We start from the raw sequence: 10,317 nt of genomic DNA, 5'->3' as shown, positions 1-10,317 counted from the left end.
AAAGCACTAGTTGTTTGCCGTGTGTTTTTGTTTTAAGCAAAAGCTAATGTGACTAAGCAAACTTTTCAAATTTAGAATAGAAAGAAATACCTTTGAGGATGTGCACCTCAAAATTCAAGAAGCTACACTAAATATAATACACATTCAAGATTGTGGTTTCATTTATGAGAAGTATTACAAGATCATTCATATGTTCAGTGCAATATATATTGTTTTCACAACCAATTGACTCTTACTCAACTTGAGATTATTCCCAAAGAGGAGAGGTTGATAGGATTGATAATTTAGACCTGTATGCATAACGGACTTCTAGTATAAAAAAACTATCTATAAAGTTTATCCAACTAAATTGCTCAGAATATGCTAACAATTATGGAATAATTAATGTTACAAAATACAACTAAATATTTCGATGCATAAAACACAAAGTACATATTCTCCTGAATTGAGTACGATGTTTGGTAGTGCAAGTAATATTCTAACTATATATTATAGTTTTCATATCAAATAATATTATATTGTTTATTACTTGAATAAAGTGTAATATCTATATTGTTTAGATAGATTAACATGATATACTTTTCTTTCACAAAATGAAGAGAGTGGAAAAGATCTACCATCCTATTGAGAATGGTAAATCATAAAGTGTAATATCTATAGAGTATATTGTTTATTACTTGAATAAAGTGTAATATCTATAGAGTATATTGTTTATTTACTTGAATAACGTGTAATATATAGAGTAAACTAATTTTACATTGTGATATTTATAAAGTCACTAAACTAATTTACTATCCTATTGAGAATGTGAGATAATTTATAATACATACAGTTAAATACTTTGTCTAAAATAATATTGATTTAGTAACTTTATTAAGAAAGCTAAACTTCTGACTTTCAATATTGTCTAATTATATGTCTAAGATTAGTTTTTTTGTTATATTCTACAATCAGACTATCCATTTTTTATGTGAAAAAATTATTATAATTATTATCATTACATTTAACTAGAATACATAATTTAATTATTGATCATAAAAGCTATTAAAAAATAACTAATATTTTTCTAAATTTTGAAAATTTTAATAAAATAATTAAAAAAAATTAAACATTTGTTTTCTATTTTAATTGTATGATGAATGATAGTGAGAATAAAGTTTCTTAGGCATTTCTTAATTCAAGTGGTGGGTTGTTTTGGTTTTATGAAGGCTTTTTGACGTGTATTCTTAATATTTTATAATTTTCTCATCTTTTTACCCGTGTTAATGGTGGTTTGGCTTATTAGTTCACTTGCGGTAGAGCGATTAGATAGGAGAATCATCTCTTTTGCTTTTTTGTTTTACCAAGGAGATTTTAAGAAAGGGCATCTCCAAGCTTATTTCTAAAGGCCTTTGACGTCACCGTGCAGATGTCTGACTCCCAAATATCTAACGTAAAAAATGATCCGGTGGCATTTTTATAATTAAAGACAGTATTTAGACATTTGATCTACGGGGGTTGAACGTCCATAGTCTATTTAGAAGTCAGACATCTCTATTTGACGTAAAAAAGATACGCAAAAGTAAAAAAAATGATTTTTTTATTCATATTAGACGTTTGATATGGGAGGTCAGACGTCTATAGTCTATTTTAGACGTCAGACAGATCCATCGGACGCCAAGATGGTCGCGCCAGAATCTCAAACGTCATTTTTTTCGTCATTTAGACGTCCGACCCCGCCACCCCAGATGTCTAAATACTGAATTAGACGTCATAGCCCCTATGCCGGACGCCAAATGGCCTGCAGAAGTAGGTAAAAAGAGACTGTTCCAGTGCTCTTAAACGTTTGGTGGAGAAACCTGATTTCTAAATGGACCATAGACGTCGAGGCCCCTTATATCGGACGCCTAAAGGCTCTGGAAAATTTAAATGTTTAAAGGCTTTAAACGTATGCTTTGGAGGGCCCCGATGTTTAAATGTTTGTAGACGTCTGATTTGTAGGGCCCCCGACGTCTATAAGCATTTTAGAATAGCAGCGCAAACTCGCGGGCGGTTACGCACACTGTTCATCATCTTCCTCCTCTTGTTTTCTCTCTCCGGGTTGCATTTTCCAGGTGCATTTTCTCTCTTTTGGACTGTTTAAACGTTGTTTTGTTCTGATTAAATTAGTCTTTGATGAATTATCTTTCATTTGAACCGATTAAAATGCATTTTCGTTGTGTTTTGGTGCAGTTTTGCTTGTGTCCTTGGGCGGCGATTTCTTGTGTTCTTGGCGGTAATTTCCTGCATTGGTCTCCTCCATTTCCCTCCACTAAGTTTTTAATTTGTTAACAAGGTTAGCATTCTTGTTTAAAAGTTTTTGTTTATGCATGTTATTGACTTTTCGATATGCATGTTTTCGGCATTTGGATATGCATGTTATTGGCTTTTGGATTTGCATGTTGTTGGCTTTTGGATATATACATGTTATTTACTTTTGTGTATGCATGTTATTGGATTTTGCGTATGCATGTTATTGGCTTTTGAATATGCATGTGATAAAGTTTTGTTGTGTTATTATGATTGGTATGTTAGATTATTAATATCAAATTGAGTAAAACTTAGTTCCCGTTTGAAATTTAACACAAACGATTAATCTTTTAATCGTTTGTATTAAATTTTGAATTGTCCGATTGGACAGTTTGGGAAAATTATTTCGGTTCATGTATGTTGTCCGATTGCTATAACATGTATGTTGGAGTTTATGGATAAGATTGATAAAATTTCGGTTCAAATTATTTGTGTTGTATGAATGAACATCGCATCAGTATGAATGAACGTTGAAGTTCTTGCAATATGTTGAACAAAATGCATAGTCTATGAACGAGACATATTTTTCTCCTTGTGTTCGTTGTCTTAATCAAACACTCCAAGACTCAGGCAATATGCGTGACCATCTATTCATGTTCGGCATAATGAGAACTTATACCATTTGGACTTGGCATGGAGAAGTACTGAACCAGCCTATCATGTCATGAGGAACAAATTATGTGGAAGAATGATTGAGTGATCAGTTAGAGGACATGATACGTGATGTTGGTGAAGATAATTTTGGAAGAGCTAATTAATATGATTCTCTTATACATGATTCAAAGCAAACGTTAATCCCAAGATGCTTCAACTTTACACGTATGTCTGCAACTTTGAAGTTGTTTAGTTTAAAAGCCAGGAATGGATGGATCAATAAAATTTTCACAGAGTTGTTGAAGGAGATGCTTCCAGAAAATAATATTCTTCCTATTCGTCATTACGAGGGAAATAAATTTTTATGCCCAATGAGTCTCGAATATCAAAAGATACATGCTTGTTCTAATGATTGTGTTTTGTACACAAAGGAGTTTGCTTCGCTAAAGTATTATCCAACATGTGGTTTATCTCGTTTTAAAAAGAAAGATAACAGAAAAAATGGTGATGAAGGTAATGATGGTGCACCTGCCAAGGTGATGTGGTATTTTCCAATAATACCTGGGTTGAAACATATGTTCTCTATTAAAGAAGATGCAAAGAACTTTAAATGGCACGTTGCCGGAAGAAAGTGCGATAATCTTCTTCAACACCCAACTGATTCACCACAATGGAAGAAGATTGATGAAACATTTCCATAAGTTGGTGCAGATCCAAGAAACTTAAGACTTGCACTTGCAACTGATGGTGTGAATCCTTATGGGAAGTTAAGTAGCAAACACAGTTCATGGCCACTTATGTTGATGATATACAATCTTTCTCCTTTTTTGTGAAGAGAAAATATGTGATGTTGTCCATTATGATATCGGGTCCTAGACAACCTGGAAATGCATTGATGTTTACTTGAAACCATTAATTGATGATTTAAAAATGTTGTGGGAAGAAGGGGTCAAAGTATTCAATTCAGATGTTCAAGAAAGTTTTTGTTTGTGTGCAATGTTATTTTAGCATTATAAATGATTTCCCAACATATGGAAACTTGAGCGGCTACAGTGTTAATAGTCATTTTGCATGTCCCATTTGTAAAGAAAACATTAGTTACCTTCAATTGAAGCATGGTCAAAAGACATTATATATAAGACATCGAAAATTCCTTCCTCGTAATCACCCTTCTGTAGATTGAAAAAAACATTTAATGGAAGTACTAAGGATGAGGTTGTGTCCAGACCCCGCCATGGTGAAGAAGTGTACAACGAAGTCAAAAACATTGACATTGTCTTCGGAAAAGATCATAAAAGTACCTTTACAAAAAATATTTGGAAGAAACGATCAATATTTTTTAATCTTCCATACTAGTGTAAACTTGATGTTAGACATTGTATAGATGTGATGCACGTTGAAAAAATATTTTGTGATAGTGTCATCAGAACTTTATTAAACATGAAAGGGAAGACCAAAGACGGAATAAAAGCACAACAAGATTTGGCTGAAATGGGAATCTGTTTTGAGTTACATCCACAGACAATTGGAAGACGCACTTATCTGCCCCCAGCCTATCACACTCTTTCTAAAAAACAAAAACAATTTTTTTGCAACTCTTTAAGAAGTGTGAAGGTTCCACAAGGTTATTCTTCAAATATTAGTAACCTTGTTTCTATGCAAGAGTTAAAGTTAGTTGGTTTAAAATCTCACGATTGTCATGTATTGATGCAACAATTGTTACAAGTTATTATTCGGGCATATTACCTGCTACTGTTAGAGGTATTCTAACACGTCTGAGTTTGTTCTTTAATTTCATTTGCAAGAAAGTTGTTGACCCTAGAAGTTTAGATCAAATGAAGAATGAAGGAATAAGACTATTGTGTGAATTTGAGATGTATTTTCCACCTTCTTTTTTTGATATCATGGTTCATTTTATTATTCATCTAGTTAGAAAAATTCTAATATGTGGACCAGTTTTCTTAAGGTGGATGTACCATCTTGAAAGATACATGAAGATCTTAAAGGGATATGTCAAGAATCAGTATCGACTAGAAGCTTCAATCATAGAGTGGTACGTTGAGGAAGAAGCCATTGAATTTTGTTGAAGTTATATGCCAAGTTGTGAACTAGTGGGTCTTCCTAAGAGCAGACATGAAGAAAAATGTGAAGGTAAGGGTGTTCGAGGTGTGAGAATTGAAAGTGTTAGTAGAAAAGAAGTTGATCAGGCTCATTTGTACATCTTAAACAACATTGTTGATGTGATTGCTTACATTTCTCAACACGTTAATGAAATAAAGGCATCACACCCAAGAATGAGTGAAAGTTAATAGAGTACATGGACCCATTCAATGGAGAACAAGAGAAAGACAATGCACCCATTCCACTTACTGGACTTGATGTTCTTGAAAAAGTTAATAGAGTACATCATGTATTTGGGATAACGTCGAAGAAGTCTTCTGTAACGACCCCTTGGAAGAAGAAATCAATATTCTTTGATCTTCCATATTGGTCAAAGTTAGATGTTAGACATTGCATAGATGTCATGAGTGTAGAGAAAAATGTTTGTGATAGCTTGATTGATACACTACTAAACATTCAGGGAAAAACAAAACATGGACTGAATGCGCGTTTGGATTTGGTTGACATGAAGATCCGAGAAGAGTTGGCACCAAGAGAGATTGGTAAACGTACTTATCTTCCCCCTGCATGTTACACAATGTCCAGACAAGAGAAGATAAGTTTTTGTCTTTGTTTAAGGAGTATCAAGGTACCACAAGGATACTCTTCAAATATCAAGAGCTTAGTGTCAATGCAGGACTTAAAGCTTGTTGGACTGAAGTCTCACGATTGCCACGTCTTAATGCGACAATTGTTACCGGTGGCAATTCGTAGAATTTTGCCCAAAAAAGTTAGGCAGACCATAACTCAATTGTGCTAATTTTTCTCGTCAATTTGTAGTAAAGTCGTCGATCCTATAAAGTTAGATGAACTTCAAAGCGAAATTATCATCATCTTGTGTCAACTAGAAATGTTTTTCTCTCCATCCTTTTTTGACATCATGGTGCATTTACTTGTTCATTTGGTCAGAGAAATAAAGTTGTGTGGACTAGTATACTTAAGATGGATGTACCCTATTAAGCGTTATATGAAGCTTTTGAAAGGGTACGTCAAAAATCAATATCGTTCAGAAGGTTCAATGATTGAAAGATATATTGCTGAAGAAAGTATTGAGTTTTGCTCTGATTATATGAGTAAAGTAAATCTGATAGGAGTCCCTCGGACATCATGGTTGAATAGATATTCTACAAGTAAAAGCATCCAAGGTGTGAATGTGGTGATGAAAAGTCCTGAAGAATTGATGCAAGCACATCTGTACATATTAAACAACACAGATGAAGTGATCCCATTTTTGGAAGCACACAAAGCCGTTGTAAAGCACAAGTATCCAAGACAATCAGAGAAATGACAGTTGGTGGAGCATAACAGAACATTCTTGTCCTGATTCAAATCTGAAGTTTTGAAAGAATCACGGTGCTCTGAGACTTTGTTGTGGCTAGCAAATGGTTTGAAGTTTGATGTTGTATGTTGTACAAGTTACGAAATTAATAATTTCACATTCTATACAAAGACTTTGGATGATAAAAGCATAGTACAAAATAGTGGCGTCAGTCTAGAAGCTGAGTCGCTACAATTTTCCACATCCAAAGATCAAAATCATGTAATTGGATCCATGAGATATTATAGTAGAATTGAAGAGATATGGGAGGTTGATTACACTAAGTTTTCCGTTGCACTCTTCCAATGTAAGTAGGTCGACAATAAGAGTGGTGTCAAAATAGATGAATCTGGTATGACACTTGTTGATTTTCGAAAGGTTGGTTATGGAGACAAAACCGTTTATCATGGCATATCAAGCAAGTCAGGTTTTTTATGTCAAAGATCATGCGTCTGACCATTGGTATGTTGCTCTTCAAGGAAAAAGACAAATTGAAGATAAAGAAGAAAATCTAAGTAATCTTCATATTGTTGACAACCATCCATTTAAAACGACAATAAATTTGGATGACGACCCTCTAATTGATGACAACCCATATGATTATGTATGAATTTCATGTTTGTGTAAATACTTATGGCTTTTGTTAAATAATATATGTTATTTTATAAGTCTTTTATTAATCTTTCATCTTATTTATTGTGACAAATATATGTGACAGATGAAGTCCCCACCACTTCTAGACGAACGAGAGGAGCAACGAGGTTACGACAGCTTATACTTAAAAGAAATGCAGGTGAGAGGACACCTTTCATTATTGACGTGGTCACTAGAGTTGCATCTGGCCCAAATGCAGATGTATTTAGGTCTTACCTTGGAGTACTAACACGTGATCGTATCTCTATACTTACTCAATCCTTTGACCATGTATTTGAGGCTGATAGGAATCCCATTTGGCAAGATCTATTGGTAAATTAAACAATATTGCTCCAAATTCTAGATTCATTATATTGATAAATTTGTATTGATATAAGGTTATTACTTTCTTTGTTGTAGATGACATTTGATATGCCAAATGTAGAGAGCTTAAGGAATAGGTGTTTATCTGCAATTGCAGAAAGATTTCGAGGGTTTAAGACAAAATTGACGTCCAGATATATATTTGGACCAAAAAGTAATGACATGTTCCAAATATTCAGCAATTGACGAAGAAACATGGCATCAATTTGTAGAGCTTCTTTCATCCGAGACGTGGCAGGTAAATGTAGGTAAAATCATTCAATTCATCATTTATAATTATTTTTTATAACAATTGTTTCAGTTTTTCACAGGAAAAAAGGTCAAAAGCACAAGGAATAAGTGCTCAGAATACAAATTCACACCTACTATGTCGTGGTGAATATAGGAAGCTTGAGGAAAAAATAATGAAGCAGAAGTCAGATAGTAGACTTCCACTTTCTGAGGGTGGTGACCCTCCTCCTCCTCCTTCACCACCATCTCGGCACGAGAAGTGGAAGTTAGCCCCTATAAGACCATTGGGCTCCTACACTTTCGACTCTGCCAAAGAGATATTTGAAAGAATTGTAAGATGTCATTTCTCCTATTTTTACAACATTTTTGTTATATATATTACATAGATCTTTCAAATGATTTTGAAGTTTTGTTATGTGACAGGACTCCTTGGTTGAGCAGAGCTCCCAAGGTCAATTCACACAAGAAGGTCGTCAGGATATTTTTGCCACAGCTATTGGACGACTTGAGCACCCACGACGGGTGCGTGGTGTTGGGACTGGCATAGGCATACAACAGTTTTTTGGGTCTTCCTCGCGTCCATATTCATACGAAAAGATGAAGAGGACATAAGAAAAGAGATGACGCAGGAGATCACAAAGAAGGTTCAGGAAGAGTTGTATGATGAAGTTGCTGAAATGGTTGCGTGCTAGTTCCAATAGCATTATGAGGATTATGGCAATCGTCCTCTGCCATCTCCTATAGCGGAACATGTGCCCCCTACAGGTAAACTTAATGATTTTTGTTTATTAATTTACTTTTTGTATAACCTAACATTTAATTTGACAGGTAGAAGCAGTAAAGGAAGTTGTTCAACTACCGGTGCCCTAGGGGACGACATGGATGACACTCGTCCATGTCAGTTATATATTCTCTCTGATACTAGGACCATGCTAGTGGCTCGTGGTACAATTTATGAGACAACCACTGTAGTGCATGGTGTACAACTTGCAGAAGATAAGGTCAAGGTCACAGTGGATGAAGTTGTCATACCAGATGTCGTTCTTCCTGTGCCTACAGATGAGTTCTTCACTGTGGAAGAGGAATTTAAGTCCTTTGTCGCCTGGCCTAGACATTTGGTTGGTGATGTATCTAATTCCCCGGTAAACACTCGTACTATATACTTCTCAATTTTAAAATTTACTTCTAATTGACGTTATAACATAACCATTTTTTCATGTAACAGCAGATAGGAGGTCATGAGGGAAGTCCTACACCGAAGAAGACTCATTTATCTCGGGATGACCCTCTTGATGCGTTAGACGAGCTTGCTAAAATCATTTCAGATGCGCCGATGAATGTACACTAGGATTCTACTACATTCGGAAGAGAAGCTCAAATCCCATTGTACTTGCATCATCAAGATGTTAGGGAGCTTGCGTTGGGGAGAGAAGAGATTAATATTACACTCATTCAGCTGTGGATGATGTAAGTTTATAAAAACTTTTTTACATAATTATTTTTTATCAAGTTACTTATATCAGATTATTTCTTCATTTTAGGTATATGTTTGATGTTAGTAACAAGAAGGGGTTTAATAATGTATATGGGTTCATTGACTCCTCTATGACTCATGAAAGAAACAAATTTGATGATATCCAAACATGCATCACCACCTGCTTTGCAATGGGGAAGGAAATATATTTTCTCCCTTATATACTTGGGTAGTGAAGTTTGTTAACTTTAAAGTTTCATTTATTAATTTTGGTATATGACAATTAAGTTATTACCAATTTCAGGCGTCATTGGCAGCTACTTGTGATCTCAATACCGGAGAACACTGTTGTTTGGTTTTGTTCATTGCACAAGTCTCCTCCCAGCCCTCTTAGACATGTAGTAGATTGGTAAGAACCTCAATGTTTCAACCCATTTTGTTATATAAATGTATGCTAAAGCAATTTCTTTTTTAATAGTTCTCTTCAACACATATGATGTTACTGGAAGATCTACTGCTACAGTTAAAAAGCTTGCATGGGTTCCCCTTAAGGTTTGGTACTTTAGTCCATACTTTGTTACATTTTGTATCATTCCAATGATGTTACTTAAACTCCTGCGAAAAAAAATTAAAAAAAAAGACATAATGCTTCGGTTGACTTTGAACCAAGGCAAAATCGTCTATCTTTTTGCCTTGGTTATGAACCGAGGCATAAAAGTCTAGAGTTTTTGTCTCGCCAGTATATGTCTCGGTTCAAGAACCGCTGCCAATGGGCGAAAATAACCGTTGTCGTTTTTTCTGACTGCACTAGTGTGATGTTGATGTTGATTTTTGATTGGAGGATTGTGTTATACCTTTTTCGTTTTGATTGTTATTAAATTTTGTTTTTAAATTTTAAAATTACTAGTTTATTTTCAGAGAGAGTTGATATGTTGACTATTAAGTTGTCTAGAAATATTTTTTAAAAGACAACTGAAAAAAGAGTTTACATACATTTGTCTACTAAAATCCAGTACACTTTGTTAAAATATATCAACTAAAAAAAGAACTTATATCTATGTTGGCAAACTCCATGTATGTATATATATATATATGTATATATATATATATGTATATATATATATATATATGTATATATGTATATATGTATATATGTATATATGTATATATGTATATATGTATATATGTATATATG

At 34.2% G+C, this 10,317-nt stretch overlaps 1 pseudogene; it reads left to right on the top strand.

Moving 5' to 3' along the window:
- The first annotated feature begins 5,446 nt into the window (after window positions 1-5,446).
- Window positions 5,447-8,996, top strand: LOC148195485 (uncharacterized; annotated as a pseudogene).
- The last annotated feature ends 1,321 nt before the right edge of the window (window positions 8,997-10,317 follow it).

The sequence above is a fragment of the Vigna umbellata genome, chromosome 7 (genome assembly GCF_029865625.1).
Source record: "Vigna umbellata cultivar VRB3 chromosome 7, Vumbellata_1.0, whole genome shotgun sequence".
Taxonomy (NCBI): domain Eukaryota; kingdom Viridiplantae; phylum Streptophyta; class Magnoliopsida; order Fabales; family Fabaceae; genus Vigna; species Vigna umbellata.
This window is presented reverse-complemented; position numbering and strand designations above follow the sequence as displayed.